This window comes from Astyanax mexicanus, unplaced genomic scaffold (assembly GCF_023375975.1).
Source record: "Astyanax mexicanus isolate ESR-SI-001 unplaced genomic scaffold, AstMex3_surface scaffold_34, whole genome shotgun sequence".
Classification (NCBI taxonomy): domain Eukaryota; kingdom Metazoa; phylum Chordata; class Actinopteri; order Characiformes; family Acestrorhamphidae; genus Astyanax; species Astyanax mexicanus.
In genome coordinates this window covers 57,007-83,854 of record NW_026040044.1, presented here as the reverse complement: position 1 = coordinate 83,854, position 26,848 = coordinate 57,007, and the positions used below count along the sequence as shown (strand labels likewise).

General features: G+C 47.5%; 8 non-coding genes across 8 annotated transcripts; all 8 read right to left on the bottom strand.

The window, feature by feature from the left end:
* Nucleotides 1-243: 243 nt before the first annotated feature.
* Nucleotides 244-316, bottom strand: trnav-uac (transfer RNA valine (anticodon UAC)). The gene has a single exon. It is a non-coding gene; the product is annotated as a tRNA-Val (tRNA).
* Nucleotides 317-2,735: 2,419 nt separating this feature from the next.
* On the bottom strand, nucleotides 2,736-2,808 carry trnav-uac (transfer RNA valine (anticodon UAC)). The gene has a single exon. It is a non-coding gene; the product is annotated as a tRNA-Val (tRNA).
* Nucleotides 2,809-3,979: 1,171 nt separating this feature from the next.
* On the bottom strand, nucleotides 3,980-4,052 carry trnav-uac (transfer RNA valine (anticodon UAC)). The gene has a single exon. It is a non-coding gene; the product is annotated as a tRNA-Val (tRNA).
* Nucleotides 4,053-5,222: 1,170 nt separating this feature from the next.
* Nucleotides 5,223-5,295, bottom strand: trnav-uac (transfer RNA valine (anticodon UAC)). The gene has a single exon. It is a non-coding gene; the product is annotated as a tRNA-Val (tRNA).
* A 1,171-nt stretch (nucleotides 5,296-6,466) lies between these two features.
* Nucleotides 6,467-6,539, bottom strand: trnav-uac (transfer RNA valine (anticodon UAC)). The gene has a single exon. It is a non-coding gene; the product is annotated as a tRNA-Val (tRNA).
* A 2,415-nt stretch (nucleotides 6,540-8,954) lies between these two features.
* trnav-uac (transfer RNA valine (anticodon UAC)) lies at nucleotides 8,955-9,027 on the bottom strand. Its single transcript has one exon. It is a non-coding gene; the product is annotated as a tRNA-Val (tRNA).
* A 1,171-nt stretch (nucleotides 9,028-10,198) lies between these two features.
* Nucleotides 10,199-10,271, bottom strand: trnav-uac (transfer RNA valine (anticodon UAC)). Its single transcript has one exon. It is a non-coding gene; the product is annotated as a tRNA-Val (tRNA).
* Nucleotides 10,272-13,930: 3,659 nt separating this feature from the next.
* On the bottom strand, nucleotides 13,931-14,003 carry trnav-uac (transfer RNA valine (anticodon UAC)). Its single transcript has one exon. It is a non-coding gene; the product is annotated as a tRNA-Val (tRNA).
* Between the last annotated feature and the right edge of the window lie 12,845 nt (nucleotides 14,004-26,848).

Genomic DNA, 26,848 nt, shown 5'->3' with positions numbered 1-26,848 from the left:
AACGGAACCCTTCAGGCATGACGGATGAAGGTCCACAAGGTGTAATTGTTTTATTCTGTTTTTTTCCACATCCGAAGGCAAGCGCAGAAGGCACAACAACAGCACGGGGATGGCATGATTGCTTCCTGTGCTCGCAATTGTCTTAATAAGGCCTAACACAAAATATAGATTGTTCCCATCTACTAATGAGGTGTGATGACAGGCTTGCCCATAGTGTCAGACAAAAGATAAGAACTAAAGGCATGTTTCTGCCTGGTTTCGAACCAGGGACCTTTCGCGTGTAAGGCGAACGTGATGACCACTACACTACAGAAACCACAATTTTCCACCAAGCGTGCATGTGTCCCGCAGTGGAAATGACAGAGTTTGGTCATCTTTCCCAGGGGAAAATTTACACTGAGGGTCTTTCAGCAAAACAATGGTGTGCTTGTTTGTGGTGTTGGTGGTATAGTGGTGAGCATAGCTGCCTTCCAAGCAGTTGACCCGGGTTCGATTCCCGGCCAACGCATTGCCTTTAGCGCGTCGCACCTCGCTGCTCCAAAATCTTTTCAGGTTTTTCGGCCGTAGGTTCAGAAAAAACATACTCTCTCCCCGTCGGGGAATCGAACCCCGGTCTTCCGCGTGACAGGCGGAGATACTGTCCACTATACTAACGAGGAAGCTGTGTGCAGCTGAATCTCTACAACATGCAACAGGTAATACTGGCCCCTTCTCAATCTTCACAGAAGGTGTGTGTGTTCTTGTGCCTTTTTCATTAGGGAATGAATGCATGGTGAGTGAGCTTGTCAGTGATGTAAAGTCCCAGAAACCTGAAACTGTGCATAGTTCTCCCTGTGCTACTGCTGAAGTGAGTCACCTCTGATCAACATGCTTCAGCCTTCTAAATGTTATGCTGTTGTCATGAGAGGCTAACAGCTCCTGTTTCTTCAAGGGGAATTAGCTCAAATGGTAGAGCGCTCGCTTAGCATGCGAGAGGTAGCGGGATCGATGCCCGCATTCTCCAACGAAGGTTTTGACTGTGTGAATGCCACTGAGAACAGCTTTAAAAACTATAAGTTTCAGTGTATAACTTCAGTGTACGTTATTTACCTGATTCACCATTTGCCTCTGCTTGACAGATGACCGTCTGAAAGCATGATATAGCAAAACAAAGAGAAGAACTTTTGGCCCGTACGGGGATCGAACCCGCGACCTTGGCGTTATTAGCACCACGCTCTAACCAACTGAGCTAACCGGCCCACAGTTGAAAGCGGAACCCTTCAGGCATGACGGATGAATGTCCACAAGGTGTAATTGTTTTATTCTGTTTTTTTCCACATCCGAAGCCAAGCGCAGAAGGCACAACAACAGCACGGGGATGGCATGATTGCTTCCTGTGCTCGCAATTGTCTTAATAAGGCCTAACACAAAATATAGATTGTTCCCATCTACTAATGAGGTGTGATGACAGGCTTGCCCATAGTGTCAGACAAAAGACAAGAACTAAAGGCATGTTTCTGCCTGCTTTCGAACCAGGGACCTTTCGCGTGTAAGGCGAACGTGATGACCACTACACTACAGAAACCACAATTTTCCACCAAGCGTGCATGTGTCCCGCAGTGGAAATGACAGAGTTTGGTCATCTTTCCCAGGGGAAAATTTGCACTGAGGGTCTTTCAGCAAAACAATGGTGTGCTTGTTTGTGGTGTTGGTGGTATAGTGGTGAGCATAGCTGCCTTCCAAGCAGTTGACCCGGGTTCGATTCCCGGCCAACGCATTGCCTTTAGCGCGTCGCACCTTGCTGATCCAAAAACTTTTCAGGTTTTTCGGCCGTAGGTTCAGAAAAAACATACTCTCTCCCCGTCGGGGAATCGAACCCCGGTCTTCCGCGTGACAGGCGGAGATACTGTCCACTATACTAACGAGGAAGCTGTGTGCAGCTGAATCTCTGCAACATGCAACAGGTAATACTGGCCCCTTCTCAATCTTCACAGAAGGTGTGTGTGTTCTTGTGCCTTTTTCATTAGGGAATGCATGGTGAGTGAGCTTGTCAGTGATGTGAAGTCCCAGAAACCTGAAACTGTGCATAGTTCTCCCTGTGCTACTGCTGAAGTGAGTCACCTCTGATCAACATGCTTCAGCCTTCTAAATGTTATGCTGTTGTCATGAGAGGCTAACAGCTCCTGTTTCTTCAAGGGGAATTAGCTCAAATGGTAGAGCGCTCGCTTAGCATGCGAGAGGTAGCGGGATCGATGCCCGCATTCTCCAACGAAGGTTTTGACTGTGTGAATGCCACTTAGAACAGCTTTAAAAACTATAAGTTTGAGTGTATAACTTCAGTGTACGTTATTTACCTGATTCACCATTTGCCTCTGCTTGACAGATGACCGTCTGAAAGCATGATATAGCAAAACAAAGAGAAGAACTTTTGGCCCGTACGGGGATCGAACCCGCGACCTTGGCGTCATTAGCACCACGCTCTAACCAACTGAGCTAACCGGCCCACAGTTGAAAGCTGAACCCTTCAGGCATGACGGATGAATGTCCACCAGGTGTAATTGTTTTATTCTGTTTTTTTCCACATCCGAAGCCAAGCGCAGAAGGCACAACAACAGCACGGGGATGGCATGATTGCTTCCTGTGCTCGCAATTGTCTTAATAAGGCCTAACACAAAATATAGATTGTTCCCATCTACTAATGAGGTGTGATGACAGGCTTGCCCATAGTGTCAGACAAAAGACAAGAACTAAAGGCATGTTTCTGCCTGGTTTCGAACCAGGGACCTTTCGCGTGTAAGGCGAACGTGATGACCACTACACTACAGAAACCACAATTTTCCACCAAGCGTGCATGTGTCCCGCAGTGGAAATGACAGAGTTTGGTCATCTTTCCCAGGGGTAACTTTGCACTGAGGGTCTTTCAGCAAAACAATGGTGTGCTTGTTTGTGGCGTTGGTGGTATAGTGGTGAGCATAGCTGCCTTCCAAGCAGTTGACCCGGGTTCGATTCCCAGCCAATCCATTGCATTTAGCACGTCGCACCTTGCTGCTCCAAAACCTTTTCAGGTTTTTCGGCCGTAGGTTCAGAAAAAACATACTCTCTCCCCGTCGGGGAATCGAACCCCGGTCTTCCGCGTGACAGGCGGAGATACTGTCCACTATACTAACGAGGAAGCTGTGTGCAGCTGAATCTCTGCAACATGCAACAGGTAATACTGGGCCCTTCTCAATCTTCACAGAAGGTGTGTGTGTTCTTGTGCATTTTTCATTAGGGAATGCATGGTGAGTGAGCTTGTCAGTGATGTGAAGTCCCAGAAACCTGAAACTGTGCATAGTTCTCCCTGTGCTACTGCTGAAGTTAGTCACCTCTGAGCAACATGCTTCAGCCTTCTAAATGTTATGCTGTTGTCATGAGAGGCTAACAGCTGCTGTTTCTTCAAGGGGAATTAGCTCAAATGGTAGAGCGCTCGCTTAGCATGCGAGAGGTAGCGGGATCGATGCCCGCATTCTCCAACGAAGGTTTTGACTGTGTGAATGCCACTGAGAACAGCTTTAAAAACTATAAGTTTGAGTGTATAACTTCAGTGTACGTTATTTACCTGATTCACCATTTGCCTCTGCTTGACAGATGACCGTCTGAAAGCATGATATAGTAAAACAAAGAGAAGAACTTTTGGCCCGTACGGGGATCGAACCCGCGACCTTGGCGTTATTAGCACCACGCTCTAACCAACTGAGCTAACCGGCCCACAGTTGTTGGCGAAACCCTTCAGGCATGACGGATGAATGTCCACAAGGTGTAATTGTTTTATTCTGTTTTTTTCCACATCCGAAGGCAAGCGCAGAAGGCACAACAACAGCACGGGGATGGCATGATTGCTTCCTGTGCTCGCAATTGTCTTAATAAGGCCTAACACAAAATATAGATTGTTCCCATCTACTAATGAGGTGTGATGACAGGCTTGCCCATAGTGTCAGACAAAAGATAAGAACTAAAGGCATGTTTCTGCCTGGTTTCGAACCAGGGACCTTTCGCGTGTAAGGCGAACGTGATGACCACTACACTACAGAAACCACAATTTTCCACCAAGCGTGCATGTGTCCCGCAGTGGAAATGACAGAGTTTGGTCATCTTTCCCAGGGGAAAATTTACACTGAGGGTCTTTCAGCAAAACAATGGTGTGCTTGTTTGTGGCGTTGGTGGTATAGTGGTGAGCATAGCTGCCTTCCAAGCAGTTGACCCGGGTTCGATTCCCGGCCAACGCATTGCCTTTAGCGCGTCGCACCTCGCTGCTCCAAAATCTTTTCAGGTTTTTCGGCCGTAGGTTCAGAAAAAACATACTCTCTCCCCGTCGGGGAATCGAACCCCGGTCTTCCGCGTGACAGGCGGAGATACTGTCCACTATACTAACGAGGAAGCTGTGTGCAGCTGAATCTCTACAACATGCAACAGGTAATACTGGCCCCTTCTCAATCTTCACAGAAGGTGTGTGTGTTCTTGTGCCTTTTTCATTAGGGAATGCATGGTGAGTGAGCTTGTCAGTGATGTAAAGTCCCAGAAACCTGAAACTGTGCATAGTTCTCCCTGTGCTACTGCTGAAGTGAGTCACCTCTGATCAACATGCTTCAGCCTTCTAAATGTTATGCTGTTGTCATGAGAGGCTAACAGCTCCTGTTTCTTCAAGGGGAATTAGCTCAAATGGTAGAGCGCTCGCTTAGCATGCGAGAGGTAGCGGGATCGATGCCCGCATTCTCCAACGAAGGTTTTGACTGTGTGAATGCCACTGAGAACAGCTTTAAAAACTGTAAGTTTGAGTGTATAACTTCAGTGTACGTTATTTACCTGATTCACCATTGCCTCTGCTTGACAGATGACCGTCTGAAAGCATGATATAGCAAAACAAAGAGAAGTACTTTTGGCCCGTACGGGGATCGAACCCGCGACCTTGGCGTTATTAGCACCACGCTCTAACCAACTGAGCTAACCGGCCCACAGTTGAAAGCGGAACCCTTCAGGCATGACGGATGAATGTCCTCAAGGTGTAATTGTTTTATTCTGTTTTTTTCCACATCCGAAGCCAAGCGCAGAAGGCACAACAACAGCACGGGGATGGCATGATTGCTTCCTGTGCTCGCAATTGTCTTAATAAGGCCTAACACAAAATATAGATTGTTCCCATCTACTAATGAGGTGTGATGACAGGCTTGCCCATAGTGTCAGACAAAAGATAAGAACTAAAGGCATGTTTCTGCCTGGTTTCGAACCAGGGACCTTTCGCGTGTAAGGCGAACGTGATGACCACTACACTACAGAAACCACAATTTTCCACCAAGCGTGCATGTGTCCCGCAGTGGAAATGTCAGAGTTTGGTCATCTTTCCCAGGGGAAAATTTACACTGAGGGTCTTTCAGCAAAACAATGGTGTGCTTGTTTGTGGCGTTGGTGGTATAGTGGTGAGCATAGCTGCCTTCCAAGCAGTTGACCCGGGTTCGATTCCCAGCCAACGCATTGCCTTTAGCGCGTCGCACCTCGCTGCTCCAAAATCTTTTAAGGTTTTTCGGCCGTAGGTTCAGAAAAAACATACTCTCTCCCCGTCGGGGAATCGAACCCCGGTCTTCCGTGTGACAGGCGGAGATACTGTCCACTATACTAACGAGGAAGCTGTGTGCAGCTGAATCTCTACAACATGCAACAGGTAATACTGGCCCCTTCTCAATCTTCACAGAAGGTGTGTGTGTTCTTGTGCCTTTTTCATTAGGGAATGCATGGTGAGTGAGCTTGTCAGTGATGTAAAGTCCCAGAAACCTGAAACTGTGCATAGTTCTCCCTGTGCTACTGCTGAAGTGAGTCACCTCTGATCAACATGCTTCAGCCTTCTAAATGTTATGCTGTTGTCATGAGAGGCTAACAGCTCCTGTTTCTTCAAGGGGAATTAGCTCAAATGGTAGAGTGCTCGCTTAGCATGCGAGAGGTAGCGGGATCGATGCCCGCATTCTCCAACGAAGGTTTTGACTGTGTGAATGCCACTGAGAACAGCTTTAAAAACTATAAGTTTGAGTGTATAACTTCAGTGTACGTTATTTACCTGATTCACCATTTGCCTCTGCTTGACAGATGACCGTCTGAAAGCATGATATAGCAAAACAAAGAGAAGAACTTTTGGCCCGTACGGGGATCGAACCCGCGACCTTGGTGTTATTAGCACCACGCTCTAACCAACTGAGCTAACCAGCCCACAGTTGATAGCGGAACCCTTCAGGCATGACGGATGAATGTCCACAAGGTGTAATTGTTTTATTCTGTTTTTTTCCACATCCGAAGCCAAGCGCAGAAGGCACAACAACAGCACGGGGATGGCATGATTGCTTCCTGTGCTCGCAATTGTCTTAATAAGGCCTAACACAAAATATAGATTGTTCCCATCTACTAATGAGGTGTGATGACAGGCTTGCCCATAGTGTCAGACAAAAGACAAGAACTAAAGGCATGTTTCTGCCTGGTTTCGAACCAGGGACCTTTCGCGTGTAAGGCGAACGTGATGACCACTACACTACAGAAACCACAATTTTCCACCAAGCGTGCATGTGTCCCGCAGTGGAAATGACAGAGTTTGGTCATCTTTCCCAAGGGAAAATTTACACTGAGGGTCTTTCAGCAAAACAATGGTGTGCTTGTTTGTGGCGTTGGTGGTATAGTGGTGAGCATAGCTGCCTTCCAAGCAGTTGACCCGGGTTCGATTCCCGGCCAATGCATTGCCTTTAGCGCGTCGCACCTTGCTGATCCAAAACCTTTTCAGGTTTTTCGGCCGTAGGTTCAGAAAAAACATACTCTCTCCCCGTCGGGGAATCGAACCCCGGTCTTCCGCGTGACAGGCGGAGATACTGTCCACTATACTAACGAGGAAGCTGTGTGCAGCTGAATCTCTGCAACATGCAACAGGTAATACTGGCCCCTTCTCAATCTTCACAGAAGGTGTGTGTGTTCTTGTGCCTTTTTCATTAGGGAATGCATGGTGAGTGAGCTTGTCAGTGATGTGAAGTCCCAGAAACCTAAAACTGTGCATAGTTCTCCCTGTGCTACTGCTGAAGTGAGTCACCTCTGATCAACATGCTTCAGCCTTCTAAATGTTATGCTGTTGTCATGAGAGGCTAACAGCTCCTGTTTCTTCAAGGGGAATTAGCTCAAATGGTAGAGCGCTCGCTTAGCATGCGAGAGGTAGCGGGATCGATGCCCGCATTCTCCAACGAAGGTTTTGACTGTGTGAATGCCACTGAGAACAGCTTTAAAAACTATAAGTTTGAGTGTATAACTTCAGTGTACGTTATTTACCTGATTCACCATTTGCCTCTGCTTGACAGATGACCGTCTGAAAGCATGATATAGCAAAACAAAGAGAAGAACTTTTGGCCCGTACGGGGATCGAACCCGCGACCTTGGCGTTATTAGCACCACGCTCTAACCAACTGAGCTAACCGGCCCACAGTTGAAAGCTGAACCCTTCAGGCATGACGGATGAATGTCCACCAGGTGTAATTGTTTTATTCTGTTTTTTTCCACATCCGAAGCCAAGCGCAGAAGGCACAACAACAGCACGGGGATGGCATGATTGCTTCCTGTGCTCGCAATTGTCTTAATAAGGCCTAACACAAAATATAGATTGTTCCCATCTACTAATGAGGTGTGATGACAGGCTTGCCCATAGTGTCAGACAAAAGACAAGAACTAAAGGCATGTTTCTGCCTGGTTTCGAACCAGGGACCTTTCGCGTGTAAGGCGAACGTGATGACCACTACACTACAGAAAGCACAATTTTCCACCAAGCGTGCATGTGTCCCGCAGTGGAAATGACAGAGTTTGGTCATCTTTCCCAGGGGAAAATTTACACTGAGGGTCTTTCAGCAAAACAATGGTGTGCTTGTTTGTGGTGTTGGTGGTATAGTGGTGAGCATAGCTGCCTTCCAAGCAGTTGACCCGGGTTCGATTCCCGACCAACGCATTGCCTTTAGCGCGTCGCACCTTGCTGATCCAAAACCTTTTCAGGTTTTTCGGCTGTAGGTTCAGAAAAAACATATTCTCTCCCCGTCGGGGAATCGAACCCCGGTCTTCCGCGTGACAGGCGGAGATACTGTCCACTATACTAACGAGGAAGCTGTGTGCAGCTGAATCTCTGCAACATGCAACAGGTAATACTGGGCCCTTCTCAATCTTCACAGAAGGTGTGTGTGTTCTTGTGCATTTTTCATTAGGGAATGCATGGTGAGTGAGCTTGTCAGTGATGTGAAGTCCCAGAAACCTGAAACTGTGCATAGTTCTCCCTGTGCTACTGCTGAAGTGAGTCACCTCTGAGCAACATGCTTCAGCCTTCTAAATGTTATGCTGTTGTCATGAGAGGCTAACAGCTCCTGTTTCTTCAAGGGGAATTAGCTCAAATGGTAGAGCGCTCGCTTAGCATGCGAGAGGTAGCGGGATCGATGCCCGCATTCTCCAACGAAGGTTTTGACTGTGTGAATGCCACTGAGAACAGCTTTAAAAACTATAAGTTTGAGTGTATAACTTCAGTGTACGTTATTTACCTGATTCACCATTTGCCTCTGCTTGACAGATGACCGTCTGAAAGCATGATATAGCAAAACAAAGAGAAGAACTTTTGGCCCGTACGGGGATCGAACCCGCGACCTTGGCGTTATTAGCACCACGCTCTAACCAACTGAGCTAACCGGCCCACAGTTGAAAGCTGAACCCTTCAGGCATGACGGATGAATGTCCACCAGGTGTAATTGTTTTATTCTGTTTTTTTCCACATCCGAAGCCAAGCGCAGAAGGCACAACAACAGCACAGGGATGGCATGATTGCTTCCTGTGCTCGCAATTGTCTTAATAAGGCCTAACACAAAATATAGATTGTTCCCATCTACTAATGAGGTGTGATGACAGGCTTGCCCATAGTGTCAGACAAAAGACAAGAACTAAAGGCATGTTTCTGCCTGGTTTCGAACCAGGGACCTTTCGCGTGTAAGGCGAACGTGATGACCACTACACTACAGAAACCACAATTTTCCACCAAGCGTGCATGTGTCCCGCAGTGGAAATGACAGAGTTTGGTCATCTTTCCCAGGGGAAAATTTACACTGAGGGTCTTTCAGCAAAACAATGGTGTGCTTGTTTGTGGCGTTGGTGGTATAGTGGTGAGCATAGCTGCCTTCCAAGCAGTTGACCCGGGTTCGATTCCCGGCAAACGCATTGCCTTTAGCGCGTCGCACCTCGCTGCTCCAAAACCCTTTCAGGTTTTTCGGCCGTAGGTTCAGAAAAAACATACTCTCTCCCCGTCGGGGAATCGAACCCCGGTCTTCCGCGTGACAGGCGGAGATACTGTCCACTATACTAACGAGGAAGCTGTGTGCAGCTGAACCTCTACAACATGCAACAGGTAATACTGGCCCCTTCTCAATCTTCACAGAAGGTGTGTGTGTTCTTGTGCCTTTTTCATTAGGGAATGCATGGTGAGTGAGCTTGTCAGTGATGTGAAGTCCCAGAAACCTGAAACTGTGCATAGTTCTCCCTGTGCTACTGCTGAAGTGAGTCACCTCTGATCAACATGCTTCAGCCTTCTAAATGTTATGCTGTTGTCATGAGAGGCTAACAGCTCCTGTTTCTTCAAGGGGAATTAGCTCAAATGGTAGAGCGCTCGCTTAGCATGCGAGAGGTAGCGGGATCGATGCCCGCATTCTCCAACGAAGGTTTTGACTGTGTGAATGCCACTTAGAACAGCTTTAAAAACTATAAGTTTGAGTGTATAACTTCAGTGTACGTTATTTACCTGATTCACCATTTGCCTCTGCTTGACAGATGACCGTCTGAAAGCATGATATAGCAAAACAAAGAGAAGAACTTTTGGCCCGTACGGGGATCGAACCCGCGACCTTGGCGTTATTAGCACCACGCTCTAACCAACTGAGCTAACCGGCCCACAGTTGATAGCAGAACCCTTCAGGCATGACGGATGAATGTCCACAAGGTGTAATTGTTTTATTCTGTTTTTTTCCACATCCGAAGCCAAGCGCAGAAGGCACAACAACAGCACGGGGATGGCATGATTGCTTCCTGTGCTAGCAATTGTCTTAATAAGGCCTAACACAAAATATAGATTGTTCCCATCTACTAATGAGGTGTGATGACAGGCTTGCCCATAGTGTCAGACAAAAGACAAGAACTAAAGGCATGTTTCTGCCTGGTTTCGAACCAGGGACCTTTCGCGTGTAAGGCGAACGTGATGACCACTACACTACAGAAACCACAATTTTCCACCAAGCGTGCATGTGTCCCGCAGTGGAAATGACAGAGTTTGGTCATCTTTCCCAGGGGAAAATTTGCACTGAGGGTCTTTCAGCAAAACAATGGTGTGCTTGTTTGTGGCGTTGGTGGTATAGTGGTGAGCATAGCTGCCTTCCAAGCAGTTGACCCGGGTTCGATTCCCGGCCAACGCATTGCCTTTAGCGCGTCGCACCTTGCTGCTCCAAAACCTTTTCAGGTTTTTCGGCTGTAGGTTCAGAAAAAACATATTCTCTCCCCGTCGGGGAATCGAACCCCGGTCTTCCGCGTGACAGGCGGAGATACTGTCCACTATACTAACGAGGAAGCTGTGTGCAGCTGAATCTCTGCAACATGCAACAGGTCATACTGGCCCCTTCTCAATCTTCACAGAAGGTGTGTGTGTTCTTGTGCCTTTTTCATTAGGGAATGCATGGTGAGTGAGCTTGTCAGTGATGTGAAGTCCCAGAAACCTGAAACTGTGCATAGTTCTCCCTGTGCTACTGCTGAAGTGAGTCACCTCTGATCAACATGCTTCAGCCTTCTAAATGTTATGCTGTTGTCATGAGAGGCTAACAGCTCCTGTTTCTTCAAGGGGAATTAGCTCAAATGGTAGAGCGCTCGCTCAGCATGCGAGAGGTAGCGGGATCGATGCCCGCATTCTCCAACGAAGGTTTTGACTGTGTGAATGCCACTGAGAACAGCTTTAAAAACTATAAGTGTGAGTGTATAACTTCAGTGTACGTTATTTACCTGATTCACCATTTGCCTCTGCTTGACAGATGACCGTCTGAAAGCATGATATAGCAAAACAAAGAGAAGAATTTTTGGCCCGTACGGGGATCGAACCCGCGACCTTGGCGTTATTAGCACCACGCTCTAACCAACTGAGCTAACCGGCCCACAGTTGAAAGCGGAACCCTTCAGGCATGACGGATGAATGTCCACCAGGTGTAATTGTTTTATTCTGTTTTTTTCCACATCCGAAGCCAAGCGCAGAAGGCACAACAACAGCACGGGGATGGCATGATTGCTTCCTGTGCTCGCAATTGTCTTAACAAGGCCTAACACAAAATATAGATTGTTCCCATCTACTAATGAGGTGTGATGACAGGCTTGCCCATAGTGTCAGACAAAAGACAAGAACTAAAGGCATGTTTCTGCCTGGTTTCGAACCAGGAACCTTTCGCGTGTAAGGCGAATGTGATGACCACTACACTACAGAAACCACAATTTTCCACCAAGCGTGCATGTGTCCCGCAGTGGAAATGACAGAGTTTGGTCATCTTTCCCAGGGGAAAATTTGCACTGAGGGTCTTTCAGCAAAACAATGGTGTGCTTGTTTGTGGCGTTGGTGGTATAGTGGTGAGCATAGCTGCCTTCCAAGCAGTTGACCCGGGTTCGATTCCCGGCCAACGCATTGCATTTAGCACGTCGCACCTTGCTGCTCCAAAACCTTTTCAGGTTTTTCGGCCGTAGGTTCAGAAAAAACATATTCTCTCCCCGTCGGGGAATCGAACCCCGGTCTTTCGCGTGACAGGCGGAGATACTGTCCACTATACTAACGAGGAAGCTGTGTGCAGCTGAATCTCTGCAACATGCAACAGGTAATACTGGCCCCTTCTCAATCTTCACAGAAGGTGTGTGTGTTCTTGTGCCTTTTTCATTAGGGAATGCATGGTGAGTGAGCTTGTCAGTGATGTGAAGTCCCAGAAACCTGAAACTGTGCATAGTTCTCCCTGTGCTACTGCTGAAGTGAGTCACCTCTGATCAACATGCTTCAGCCTTCTAAATGTTATGCTGTTGTCATGAGAGGCTAACAGCTCCTGTTTCTTCAAGGGGAATTAGCTCAAATGGTAGAGCGCTCGCTTAGCATGCGAGAGGTAGCGGGATCGATGCCCGCATTCTCCAACGAAGGTTTTGACTGTGTGAATGCCACTGAGAACAGCTTTAAAAACTATAAGTGTGAGTGTATAACTTCAGTGTACGTTATTTACCTGATTCACCATTTGCCTCTGCTTGACAGATGACCGTCTGAAAGCATGATATAGCAAAACAAAGAGAAGAATTTTTGGCCCGTACGGGGATCGAACCCGCGACCTTGGCGTTATTAGCACCACGCTCTAACCAACTGAGCTAACCGGCCCACAGTTGAAAGCGGAACCCTTCAGGCATGACGGATGAATGTCCACCAGGTGTAATTGTTTTATTCTGTTTTTTTCCACATCCGAAGCCAAGCGCAGAAGGCACAACAACAGCACGGGGATGGCATGATTGCTTCCTGTGCTCGCAATTGTCTTAACAAGGCCTAACACAAAATATAGATTGTTCCCATCTACTAATGAGGTGTGATGACAGGCTTGCCCATAGTGTCAGACAAAAGACAAGAACTAAAGGCATGTTTCTGCCTGGTTTCGAACCAGGGACCTTTCGCGTGTAAGGCGAATGTGATGACCACTACACTACAGAAACCACAATTTTCCACCAAGCGTGCATGTGTCCCGCAGTGGAAATGACAGAGTTTGGTCATCTTTCCCAGGGGAAAATTTGCACTGAGGGTCTTTCAGCAAAACAATGGTGTGCTTGTTTGTGGCGTTGGTGGTATAGTGGTGAGCATAGCTGCCTTCCAAGCAGTTGACTCGGGTTCGATTCCCGGCCAACGCATCGCATTTAGCACGTCGCACCTTGCTGCTCCAAAACCTTTTCAGGTTTTTCGGCCGTAGGTTCAGAAAAAACATATTCTCTCCCCGTCGGGGAATCGAACCCCGGTCTTCCGCGTGACAGGCGGAGATACTGTCCACTATACTAACGAGGAAGCTGTGTGCAGCTGAATCTCTACAACATGCAACAGGTAATACTGGCCCCTTCTCAATCTTCACAGAAGGTGTGTGTGTTCTTGTGCCTTTTTCATTAGGGAATGCATGGTGAGTGAGCTTGTCAGTGATGTGAAGTCCCAGAAACCCGAAACTGTGCATAGTTCTCCCTGTGCTACTGCTGAAGTGAGTCACCTCTGATCAACATGCTTCAGCCTTCTAAATGTTATGCTGTTGTCATGAGAGGCTAACAGCTCCTGTTTCTTCAAGGGGAATTAGCTCAAATGGTAGAGCGCTCGCTTAGCATTCGAGAGGTAGCGGGATCGATGCCCGCATTCTCCAACGAAGGTTTTGACTGTGTGAATGCCACTGAGAACAGCTTTAAAAACTATAAGTTTGAGTGTATAACTTCAGTGTACGTTATTTATCTGATTCACCATTTGCCTCTGCTTGACAGATGACCGTCTGAAAGCATGATATAGCAAAACAAAGAGAGGAACTTTTGGCCCGTACGGGGATCGAACCCGCGACCTTGGCGTTATTAGCACCACGCTCTAACCAACTGAGCTAACCTGCCCACAGTTGATAGCGGAACCCTTCAGGCATGACGGATGAATGTCCACAAGGTGTAATTGTTTTATTCTGTTTTTTTCCACATCCGAAGCCAAGCGCAGAAGGCACAACAACAGCACGGGGATGGCATGATTGCTTCCTGTGCTCGCAATTGTCTTAATAAGGCCTAACACAAAATATAGATTGTTCCCATCTACTAATGAGGTGTGGTCACAGGCTTGCCCATAGTGTCAGACAAAAGACAAGAACTAAAGGCATGTTTCTGCCTGGTTTCGAACCAGGGACCTTTCGCGTGTAAGGCGAACGTGATGACCACTACACTACAGAAACCACAATTTTCCACCAAGCGTGCATGTGTCCCGCAGTGGAAATGACAGAGTTTGGTCATCTTTCCCAAGGGAAAATTTACACTGAGGGTCTTTCAGCAAAACAATGGTGTGCTTGTTTGTGGTGTTGGTGGTGTAGTGGTGAGCATAGCTGCCTTCCAAGCAGTTGACCCGGGTTCGATTCCCGGCCAACGCATTGCCTTTAGCGCGTCGCACCTTGCTGATCCAAAACCTTTTCAGGTTTTTCGGCCGTAGGTTCAGAAAAAACATACTCTCTCCCCGTCGGGGAATCGAACCCCGGTCTTCCGCGTGACAGGCGGAGATACTGTCCACTATACTAACGAGGAAGCTGTGTGCAGCTGAATCTCTGCAACATGCAACAGGTAATACTGGCCCCTTCTCAATCTTCACAGAAGGTGTGTGTGTTCTTGTGCCTTTTTCATTAGGGAATGCATGGTGAGTGAGCTTGTCAGTGATGTGAAGTCCCAGAAACCTGAAACTGTGCATAGTTCTCCCTGTGCTACTGCTGAAGTGAGTCACCTCTGATCAACATGCTTCAGCCTTCTAAATGTTATGCTGTTGTCATGAGAGGCTAACAGCTCCTGTTTCTTCAAGGGGAATTAGCTCAAATGGTAGAGCGCTCGCTTAGCATGCGAGAGGTAGCGGGATCGATGCCCGCATTCTCCAACGAAGGTTTTGACTGTGTGAATGCCACTTAGAACAGCTTTAAAAACTATAAGTTTGAGTGTATAACTTCAGTGTACGTTATTTACCTGATTCACCATTTGCCTCTGCTTGACAGATGACCGTCTGAAAGCATGATATAGCAAAACAAAGAGAAGAACTTTTGGCCCGTACGGGGATCGAACCCGCGACCTTGGCGTCATTAGCACCACGCTCTAACCAACTGAGCTAACCGGCCCACAGTTGAAAGCTGAACCCTTCAGGCATGACGGATGAATGTCCACCAGGTGTAATTGTTTTATTCTGTTTTTTTCCACATCCGAAGCCAAGCGCAGAAGGCACAACAACAGCACGGGGATGGCATGATTGCTTCCTGTGCTCGCAATTGTCTTAATAAGGCCTAACACAAAATATAGATTGTTCCCATCTACTAATGAGGTGTGATGACAGGCTTGCCCATAGTGTCAGACAAAAGACAAGAACTAAAGGCATGTTTCTGCCTGGTTTCGAACCAGGGACCTTTCGCGTGTAAGGCGAACGTGATGACCACTACACTACAGAAACCACAATTTTCCACCAAGCGTGCATGTGTCCCGCAGTGGAAATGACAGAGTTTGGTCATCTTTCCCAGGGGTAACTTTGCACTGAGGGTCTTTCAGCAAAACAATGGTGTGCTTGTTTGTGGCGTTGGTGGTATAGTGGTGAGCATAGCTGCCTTCCAAGCAGTTGACCCGGGTTCGATTCCCAGCCAATCCATTGCATTTAGCACGTCGCACCTTGCTGCTCCAAAACCTTTTCAGGTTTTTCGGCCGTAGGTTCAGAAAAAACATACTCTCTCCCCGTCGGGGAATCGAACCCCGGTCTTCCGCGTGACAGGCGGAGATACAGTCCACTATACTAACGAGGAAGCTGTGTGCAGCTGAATCTCTGCAACATGCAACAGGTAATACTGGGCCCTTCTCAATCTTCACAGAAGGTGTGTGTGTTCTTGTGCATTTTTCATTAGGGAATGCATGGTGAGTGAGCTTGTCAGTGATGTGAAGTCCCAGAAACCTGAAACTGTGCATAGTTCTCCCTGTGCTACTGCTGAAGTTAGTCACCTCTGAGCAACATGCTTCAGCCTTCTAAATGTTATGCTGTTGTCATGAGAGGCTAACAGCTGCTGTTTCTTCAAGGGGAATTAGCTCAAATGGTAGAGCGCTCGCTTAGCATGCGAGAGGTAGCGGGATCGATGCCCGCATTCTCCAACGAAGGTTTTGACTGTGTGAATGCCACTGAGAACAGCTTTAAAAACTATAAGTTTGAGTGTATAACTTCAGTGTACGTTATTTACCTGATTCACCATTTGCCTCTGCTTGACAGATGACCGTCTGAAAGCATGATATAGTAAAACAAAGAGAAGAACTTTTGGCCCGTACGGGGATCGAACCCGCGACCTTGGCGTTATTAGCACCACGCTCTAACCAACTGAGCTAACCGGCCCACAGTTGTTGGCGAAACACTTCAGGCATGACGGATGAATGTCCACAAGGTGTAATTGTTTTATTCTGTTTTTTTCCACATCCGAAGGCAAGCGCAGAAGGCACAACAACAGCACGGGGATGGCATGATTGCTTCCTGTGCTCGCAATTGTCTTAATAAGGCCTAACACAAAATATAGATTGTTCCCATCTACTAATGAGGTGTGATGACAGGCTTGCCCATAGTGTCAGACAAAAGATAAGAACTAAAGGCATGTTTCTGCCTGGTTTCGAACCAGGGACCTTTCGCGTGTAAGGCGAACGTGATGACCACTACACTACAGAAACCACAATTTTCCACCAAGCGTGCATGTGTCCCGCAGTGGAAATGACAGAGTTTGGTCATCTTTCCCAGGGGAAAATTTACACTGAGGGTCTTTCAGCAAAACAATGGTGTGCTTGTTTGTGGCGTTGGTGGTATAGTGGTGAGCATAGCTGCCTTCCAAGCAGTTGACCCGGGTTCGATTCCCGGCCAACGCATTGCCTTTAGCGCGTCGCACCTCGCTGCTCCAAAATCTTTTCAGGTTTTTCGGCCGTAGGTTCAGAAAAAACATACTCTCTCCCCGTCGGGGAATCGAACCCCGGTCTTCCGCGTGACAGGCGGAGATACTGTCCACTATACTAACGAGGAAGCTGTGTGCAGCTGAATCTCTACAACATGCAACAGGTAATACTGGCCCCTTCTCAATCTTCACAGAAGGTGTGTGTGTTCTTGTGCCTTTTTCATTAGGGAATGCATGGTGAGTGAGCTTGTCAGTGATGTAAAGTCCCAGAAACCTGAAACTGTGCATAGTTCTCCCTGTGCTACTGCTGAAGTGAGTCACCTCTGATCAACATGCTTCAGCCTTCTAAATGTTATGCTGTTGTCATGAGAGGCTAACAGCTCCTGTTTCTTCAAGGGGAATTAGCTCAAATGGTAGAGCGCTCGCTTAGCATGCGAGAGGTAGCGGGATCGATGCCCGCATTCTCCAACGAAGGTTTTGACTGTGTGAATGCCACTGAGAACAGCTTTAAAAACTATAAGTTTGAGTGTATAACTTCAGTGTACGTTATTTACCTGATTCACCATTGCCTCTGCTTGACAGATGACCGTCTGAAAGCATGATATAGCAAAACAAAGAGAAGTACTTTTGGCCCGTACGGGGATCGAACCCGCGACCTTGGCGTTATTAGCACCACGCTCTAACCAACTGAGCTAACCGGCCCACAGTTGAAAGCGGAACCCTTCAGGCATGACGGATGAATGTCCTCAAGGTGTAATTGTTTTATTCTGTTTTTTTCCACATCCGAAGCCAAGCGCAGAAGGCACAACAACAGCACGGGGATGGCATGATTGCTTCCTGTGCTCGCAATTGTCTTAATAAGGCCTAACACAAAATATAGATTGTTCCCATCTACTAATGAGGTGTGATGACAGGCTTGCCCATAGTGTCAGACAAAAGATAAGAACTAAAGGCATGTTTCTGCCTGGTTTCGAACCAGGGACCTTTCGCGTGTAAGGCGAACGTGATGACCACTACACTACAGAAAGCACAATTTTCCACCAAGCGTGCATGTGTCCCGCAGTGGAAATGTCAGAGTTTGGTCATCTTTCCCAGGGGAAAATTTACACTGAGGGTCTTTCAGCAAAACAATGGTGTGCTTGTTTGTGGCGTTGGTGGTATAGTGGTGAGCATAGCTGCCTTCCAAGCAGTTGACCCGGGTTCGATTCCCAGCCAACGCATTGCCTTTAGCGCGTCGCACCTCGCTGCTCCAAAATCTTTTCAGGTTTTTCGGCCGTAGGTTCAGAAAAAACATACTCTCTCCCCGTCGGGGAATCGAACCCCGGTCTTCCGTGTGACAGGCGGAGATACTGTCCACTATACTAACGAGGAAGCTGTGTGCAGCTGAATCTCTACAACATGCAACAGGTAATACTGGCCCCTTCTCAATCTTCACAGAAGGTGTGTGTGTTCTTGTGCCTTTTTCATTAGGGAATGCATGGTGAGTGAGCTTGTCAGTGATGTAAAGTCCCAGAAACCTGAAACTGTGCATAGTTCTCCCTGTGCTACTGCTGAAGTGAGTCACCTCTGATCAACATGCTTCAGCCTTCTAAATGTTATGCTGTTGTCATGAGAGGCTAACAGCTCCTGTTTCTTCAAGGGGAATTAGCTCAAATGGTAGAGCGCTCGCTTAGCATGCGAGAGGTAGCGGGATCGATGCCCGCATTCTCCAACGAAGGTTTTGACTGTGTGAATGCCACTGAGAACAGCTTTAAAAACTATAAGTTTGAGTGTATAACTTCAGTGTACGTTATTTACCTGATTCACCATTTGCCTCTGCTTGACAGATGACCGTCTGAAAGCATGATATAGCAAAACAAAGAGAAGAACTTTTGGCCCGTACGGGGATCGAACCCGCAACCCTGGTGTTATTAGCACCACGCTCTAACCAACTGAGCTAACCAGCCCACAGTTGATAGCGGAACCCTTCAGGCATGACGGATGAATGTCCACAAGGTGTAATTGTTTTATTCTGTTTTTTTCCACATCCGAAGCCAAGCGCAGAAGGCACAACAACAGCACGGGGATGGCATGATTGCTTCCTGTGCTCGCAATTGTCTTAATAAGGCCTAACACAAAATATAGATTGTTCCCATCTACTAATGAGGTGTGATGACAGGCTTGCCCATAGTGTCAGACAAAAGACAAGAACTAAAGGCATGTTTCTGCCTGGTTTCGAACCAGGGACCTTTCGCGTGTAAGGCGAACGTGATGACCACTACACTACAGAAACCACAATTTTCCACCAAGCGTGCATGTGTCCCGCAGTGGAAATGACAGAGTTTGGTCATCTTTCCCAAGGGAAAATTTACACTGAGGGTCTTTCAGCAAAACAATGGTGTGCTTGTTTGTGGCGTGGGTGGTATAGTGGTGAGCATAGCTGCCTTCCAAGCAGTTGACCCGGGTTCGATTCCCGGCCAATGCATTGCCTTTAGCGCGTCGCACCTTGCTGATCCAAAACCTTTTCAGGTTTTTCGGCCGTAGGTTCAGAAAAAACATACTCTCTCCCCGTCGGGGAATCGAACCCCGGTCTTCCGCGTGACAGGCGGAGATACTGTCCACTATACTAACGAGGAAGCTGTGTGCAGCTGAATCTCTGCAACATGCAACAGGTAATACTGGCCCCTTCTCAATCTTCACAGAAGGTGTGTGTGTTCTTGTGCCTTTTTCATTAGGGAATGCATGGTGAGTGAGCTTGTCAGTGATGTGAAGTCCCAGAAACCTAAAACTGTGCATAGTTCTCCCTGTGCTACTGCTGAAGTGAGTCACCTCTGATCAACATGCTTCAGCCTTCTAAATGTTATGCTGTTGTCATGAGAGGCTAACAGCTCCTGTTTCTTCAAGGGGAATTAGCTCAAATGGTAGAGCGCTCGCTTAGCATGCGAGAGGTAGCGGGATCGATGCCCGCATTCTCCAACGAAGGTTTTGACTGTGTGAATGCCACTGAGAACAGCTTTAAAAACTATAAGTTTGAGTGTATAACTTCAGTGTACGTTATTTACCTGATTCACCATTTGCCTCTGCTTGACAGATGACCGTCTGAAAGCATGATATAGCAAAACAAAGAGAAGAACTTTTGGCCCGTACGGGGATCGAACCCGCGACCTTGGCGTTATTAGCACCACGCTCTAACCAACTGAGCTAACCGGCCCACAGTTGAAAGCTGAACCCTTCAGGCATGACGGATGAATGTCCACCAGGTGTAATTGTTTTATTCTGTTTTTTTCCACATCCGAAGCCAAGCGCAGAAGGCACAACAACAGCACGGGGATGGCATGATTGCTTCCTGTGCTCGCAATTGTCTTAATAAGGCCTAACACAAAATATAGATTGTTCCCATCTACTAATGAGGTGTGATGACAGGCTTGCCCATAGTGTCAGACAAAAGACAAGAACTAAAGGCATGTTTCTGCCTGGTTTCGAACCAGGGACCTTTCGCGTGTAAGGCGAACGTGATGACCACTACACTACAGAAAGCACAATTTTCCACCAAGCGTGCATGTGTCCCGCAGTGGAAATGACAGAGTTTGGTCATCTTTCCCAGGGGAAAATTTACACTGAGGGTCTTTCAGCAAAACAATGGTGTGCTTGTTTGTGGTGTTGGTGGTATAGTGGTGAGCATAGCTGCCTTCCAAGCAGTTGACCCGGGTTCGATTCCCGACCAACGCATTGCCTTTAGCGCGTCGCACCTTGCTGATCCAAAACCTTTTCAGGTTTTTCGGCTGTAGGTTCAGAAAAAACATATTCTCTCCCCGTCGGGGAATCGAACCCCGGTCTTCCGCGTGACAGGCGGAGATACTGTCCACTATACTAACGAGGAAGCTGTGTGCAGCTGAATCTCTGCAACATGCAACAGGTAATACTGGGCCCTTCTCAATCTTCACAGAAGGTGTGTGTGTTCTTGTGCATTTTTCATTAGGGAATGCATGGTGAGTGAGCTTGTCAGTGATGTGAAGTCCCAGAAACCTGAAACTGTGCATAGTTCTCCCTGTGCTACTGCTGAAGTGAGTCACCTCTGAGCAACATGCTTCAGCCTTCTAAATGTTATGCTGTTGTCATGAGAGGCTAACAGCTCATGTTTCTTCAAGGGGAATTAGCTCAAATGGTAGAGCGCTCGCTTAGCATGCGAGAGGTAGCGGGATCGATGCCCGCATTCTCCAACGAAGGTTTTGACTGTGTGAATGCCACTGAGAACAGCTTTAAAAACTATAAGTGTGAGTGTATAACTTCAGTGTACGTTATTTACCTGATTCACCATTTGCCTCTGCTTGACAGATGACCGTCTGAAAGCATGATATAGCAAAACAAAGAGAAGAACTTTTGGCCCGTACGGGGATCGAACCCGCGACCTTGGCGTTATTAGCACCACGCTCTAACCAACTGAGCTAACCGGCCCACAGTTGAAAGCTGAACCCTTCAGGCATGACGGATGAATGTCCACCAGGTGTAATTGTTTTATTCTGTTTTTTTCCACATCCGAAGCCAAGCGCAGAAGGCACAACAACAGCACGGGGATGGCATGATTGCTTCCTGTGCTCGCAATTGTCTTAATAAGGCCTAACACAAAATATAGATTGTTCCCATCTACTAATGAGGTGTGATGACAGGCTTGCCCATAGTGTCAGACAAAAGACAAGAACTAAAGGCATGTTTCTGCCTGGTTTCGAACCAGGGACCTTTCGCGTGTAAGGCGAACGTGATGACCACTACACTACAGAAACCACAATTTTCCACCAAGCGTGCATGTGTCCCGCAGCGGAAATGACAGAGTTTGGTCATCTTTCCCAGGGGAAAATTTGCACTGAGGGTCTTTCAGCAAAACAATGGTGTGCTTGTTTGTGGCGTTGGTGGTATAGTGGTGAGCATAGCTGCCTTCCAAGCAGTTGACCCGGGTTCGATTCCCGGCCAACGCATTGCCTTTAGCGCGTCGTACCTCGCTGCTCCAAAATCTTTTCAGGTTTTTCGGCCGTAGGTTCAGAAAAAACATACTCTCTCCCCGTCGGGGAATCGAACCCCGGTCTTCCGCGTGACAGGCGGAGATACTGTCCACTATACTAACGAGGAAGCTGTGTGCAGCTGAATCTCTACAACATGCAACAGGTAATACTGGCCCCTTCTCAATCTTCACAGAAGGTGTGTGTGTTCTTGTGCCTTTTTCATTAGGGAATGCATGGTGAGTGAGCTTGTCAGTGATGTGAAGTCCCAGAAACCCGAAACTGTGCATAGTTCTCCCTGTGCTACTGCTGAAGTGAGTCACCTCTGATCAACATGCTTCAGCCTTCTAAATGTTATGCTGTTGTAATGAGAGGCTAACAGCTCCTGTTTCTTCAAGGGGAATTAGCTCAAATGGTAGAGCGCTCGCTTAGCATGCGAGAGGTAGCGGGATCGATGCCCGCATTCTCCAACGAAGGTTTTGACTGTGTGAATGCCACTGAGAACAGCTTTAAAAACTATAAGTTTGAGTGTATAACTTCAGTGTACGTTATTTACCTGATTCACCATTTGCCTCTGCTTGACAGATGACCGTCTGAAAGCATGATATAGCAAAACAAAGAGAAGAACTTTTGGCCCGTACGGGGATCGAACCCGCGACCTTGGCGTTATTAGCACCACGCTCTAACCAACTGAGCTAACCGGCCCACAGTTGAAAGCTGAACCCTTCAGGCATGACGGATGAATGTCCACCAGGTGTAATTGTTTTATTCTGTTTTTTTCCACATCCGAAGCCAAGCGCAGAAGGCACAACAACAGCACGGGGATGGCATGATTGCTTCCTGTGCTCGCAATTGTCTTAATAAGGCCTAACACAAAATATAGATTGTTCCCATCTACTAATGAGGTGTGATGACAGGCTTGCCCATAGTGTCAGACAAAAGACAAGAACTAAAGGCATGTTTCTGCCTGGTTTCGAACCAGGGACCTTTCGCGTGTAAGGCGAACGTGATGACCACTACACTACAGAAAGCACAATTTTCCACCAAGCGTGCATGTGTCCCGCAGTGGAAATGACAGAGTTTGGTCATCTTTCCCAGGGGAAAATTTACACTGAGGGTCTTTCAGCAAAACAATGGTGTGCTTGTTTGTGGTGTTGGTGGTATAGTGGTGAGCATAGCTGCCTTCCAAGCAGTTGACCCGGGTTCGATTCCCGACCAACGCATTGCCTTTAGCGCGTCGCACCTTGCTGATCCAAAACCTTTTCAGGTTTTTCGGCTGTAGGTTCAGAAAAAACATATTCTCTCCCCGTCGGGGAATCGAACCCCGGTCTTCCGCGTGACAGGCGGAGATACTGTCCACTATACTAACGAGGAAGCTGTGTGCAGCTGAATCTCTGCAACATGCAACAGGTAATACTGGGCCCTTCTCAATCTTCACAGAAGGTGTGTGTGTTCTTGTGCATTTTTCATTAGGGAATGCATGGTGAGTGAGCTTGTCAGTGATGTGAAGTCCCAGAAACCTGAAACTGTGCATAGTTCTCCCTGTGCTACTGCTGAAGTGAGTCACCTCTGAGCAACATGCTTCAGCCTTCTAAATGTTATGCTGTTGTCATGAGAGGCTAACAGCTCCTGTTTCTTCAAGGGGAATTAGCTCAAATGGTAGAGCGCTCGCTTAGCATGCGAGAGGTAGCGGGATCGATGCCCGCATTCTCCAACGAAGGTTTTGACTGTGTGAATGCCACTGAGAACAGCTTTAAAAACTATAAGTGTGAGTGTATAACTTCAGTGTACGTTATTTACCTGATTCACCATTTGCCTCTGCTTGACAGATGACCGTCTGAAAGCATGATATAGCAAAACAAAGAGAAGAACTTTTGGCCCGTACGGGGATCGAACCCGCGACCTTGGCGTTATTAGCACCACGCTCTAACCAACTGAGCTAACCGGCCCACAGTTGAAAGCTGAACCCTTCAGGCATGACGGATGAATGTCCACCAGGTGTAATTGTTTTATTCTGTTTTTTTCCACATCCGAAGCCAAGCGCAGAAGGCACAACAACAGCACGGGGATGGCATGATTGCTTCCTGTGCTCGCAATTGTCTTAATAAGGCCTAACACAAAATATAGATTGTTCCCATCTACTAATGAGGTGTGATGACAGGCTTGCCCATAGTGTCAGACAAAAGACAAGAACTAAAGGCATGTTTCTGCCTGGTTTCGAACCAGGGACCTTTCGCGTGTAAGGCGAACGTGATGACCACTACACTACAGAAACCACAATTTTCCACCAAGCGTGCATGTGTCCCGCAGCGGAAATGACAGAGTTTGGTCATCTTTCCCAGGGGAAAATTTGCACTGAGGGTCTTTCAGCAAAACAATGGTGTGCTTGTTTGTGGCGTTGGTGGTATAGTGGTGAGCATAGCTGCCTTCCAAGCAGTTGACCCGGGTTCGATTCCCGGCCAACGCATTGCCTTTAGCGCGTCGTACCTCGCTGCTCCAAAATCTTTTCAGGTTTTTCGGCCGTAGGTTCAGAAAAAACATACTCTCTCCCCGTCGGGGAATCGAACCCCGGTCTTCCGCGTGACAGGCGGAGATACTGTCCACTATACTAACGAGGAAGCTGTGTGCAGCTGAATCTCTACAACATGCAACAGGTAATACTGGCCCCTTCTCAATCTTCACAGAAGGTGTGTGTGTTCTTGTGCCTTTTTCATTAGGGAATGCATGGTGAGTGAGCTTGTCAGTGATGTGAAGTCCCAGAAACCCGAAACTGTGCATAGTTCTCCCTGTGCTACTGCTGAAGTGAGTCACCTCTGATCAACATGCTTCAGCCTTCTAAATGTTATGCTGTTGTAATGAGAGGCTAACAGCTCCTGTTTCTTCAAGGGGAATTAGCTCAAATGGTAGAGCGCTCGCTTAGCATGCGAGAGGTAGCGGGATCGATGCCCGCATTCTCCAACGAAGGTTTTGACTGTGTGAATGCCACTGAGAACAGCTTTAAAAACTATAAGTTTGAGTGTATAACTTCAGTGTACGTTATTTACCTGATTCACCATTTGCCTCTGCTTGACAGATGACCGTCTGAAAGCATGATATAGCAAAACAAAGAGAAGAACTTTTGGCCCGTACGGGGATCGAACCCGCGACCTTGGCGTTATTAGCACCACGCTCTAACCAACTGAGCTACCCGGCCCACAGTTGAAAGCTGAACCCTTCAGGCATGACGGATGAATGTCCACCAGGTGTAATTGTTTTATTCTGTTTTTTTCCACATCCGAAGCCAAGCGCAGAAGGCACAACAACAGCACGGGGATGGCATGATTGCTTCCTGTGCTCGCAATTGTCTTAATAAGGCCTAACACAAAATATAGATTGTTCCCATCTACTAATGAGGTGTGATGACAGGCTTGCCCATAGTGTCAGACAAAAGACAAGAACTAAAGGCATGTTTCTGCCTGGTTTCGAACCAGGGACCTTTCGCGTGTAAGGCAAACGTGATGACCACTACACTACAGAAACCACAATTTTCCACCAAGCGTGCATGTGTCCCGCAGTGGAAATGACAGAGTTTGGTCATCTTTCCCAGGGGAAAATTTACACTGAGGGTCTTTCAGCAAAACAATGGTGTGCTTGTTTGTGGCGTTGGTGGTATAGTGGTGAGCATAGCTGCCTTCCAAGCAGTTGACCCGGGTTCGATTCCCGGCAAACGCATTGCCTTTAGCGCGTCGCACCTCGCTGCTCCAAAACCCTTTCCGGTTTTTCGGCCGTAGGTTCAGAAAAAACATACTCTCTCCCCGTCGGGGAATCGAACCCCGGTCTTCCGCGTGACAGGCGGAGATACTGTCCACTATACTAACGAGGAAGCTGTGTGCAGCTGAACCTCTACAACATGCAACAGGTAATACTGGCCCCTTCTCAATCTTCACAGAAGGTGTGTGTGTTCTTGTGCCTTTTTCATTAGGGAATGCATGGTGAGTGAGCTTGTCAGTGATGTGAAGTCCCAGAAACCTGAAACTGTGCATAGTTCTCCCTGTGCTACTGCTGAAGTGAGTCACCTCTGATCAACATGCTTCAGCCTTCTAAATGTTATGCTGTTGTCATGAGAGGCTAACAGCTCCTGTTTCTTCAAGGGGAATTAGCTCAAATGGTAGAGCGCTTGCTTAGCATGCGAGAGGTAGCGGGATCGATGCCCGCATTCTCCAACGAAGGTTTTGACTGTGTGAATGCCACTGAGAACAGCTTTAAAAACTATAAGTTTGAGTGTATAACTTCAGTGTACGTTATTTATCTGATTCACCATTTGCCTCTGCTTGACAGATGACCGTCTGAAAGCATGATATAGCAAAACAAAGAGAAGAACTTTTGGCCCGTACAGGGATCGAACCCGCGACCTTGGCGTTATTAGCACCATGCTCTAACCAACTGAGCTAACCGGCCCACAGTTGATAGCAGAACCCTTCAGGCATGACGGATGAATGTCCACAAGGTGTAATTGTTTTATTCTGTTTTTTTCCACATCCGAAGCCAAGCGCAGAAGGCACAACAACAGCACGGGGATGGCATGATTGCTTCCTGTGCTAGCAATTGTCTTAATAAGGCCTAACACAAAATATAGATTGTTCCCATCTACTAATGAGGTGTGATGACAGGCTTGCCCATAGTGTCAGACAAAAGACAAGAACTAAAGGCATGTTTCTGCCTGGTTTCGAACCAGGGACCTTTCGCGTGTAAGGCGAACGTGATGACCACTACACTACAGAAAGCACAATTTTCCACCAAGCGTGCATGTGTCCCGCAGTGGAAATGACAGAGTTTGGTCATCTTTCCCAGGGGAAAATTTGCACTGAGGGTCTTTCAGCAAAACAATGGTGTGCTTGTTTGTGGCGTTGGTGGTATAGTGGTGAGCATAGCTGCCTTCCAAGCAGTTGACCCGGGTTCGATTCCCGGCCAACGCATTGCCTTTAGCGCGTCGCACCTCGCTGCTCCAAAACCCTTTCAGGTTTTTCGGCCGTAGGTTCAGAAAAAACATACTCTCTCCCCGTCGGGGAATCGAACCCCGGTCTTCCGCGTGACAGGCGGAGATACTGTCCACTATACTAACGAGGAAGCTGTGTGCAGCTGAATCTCTGCAACATGCAACAGGTAATACTGGCCCCTTCTCAATCTTCA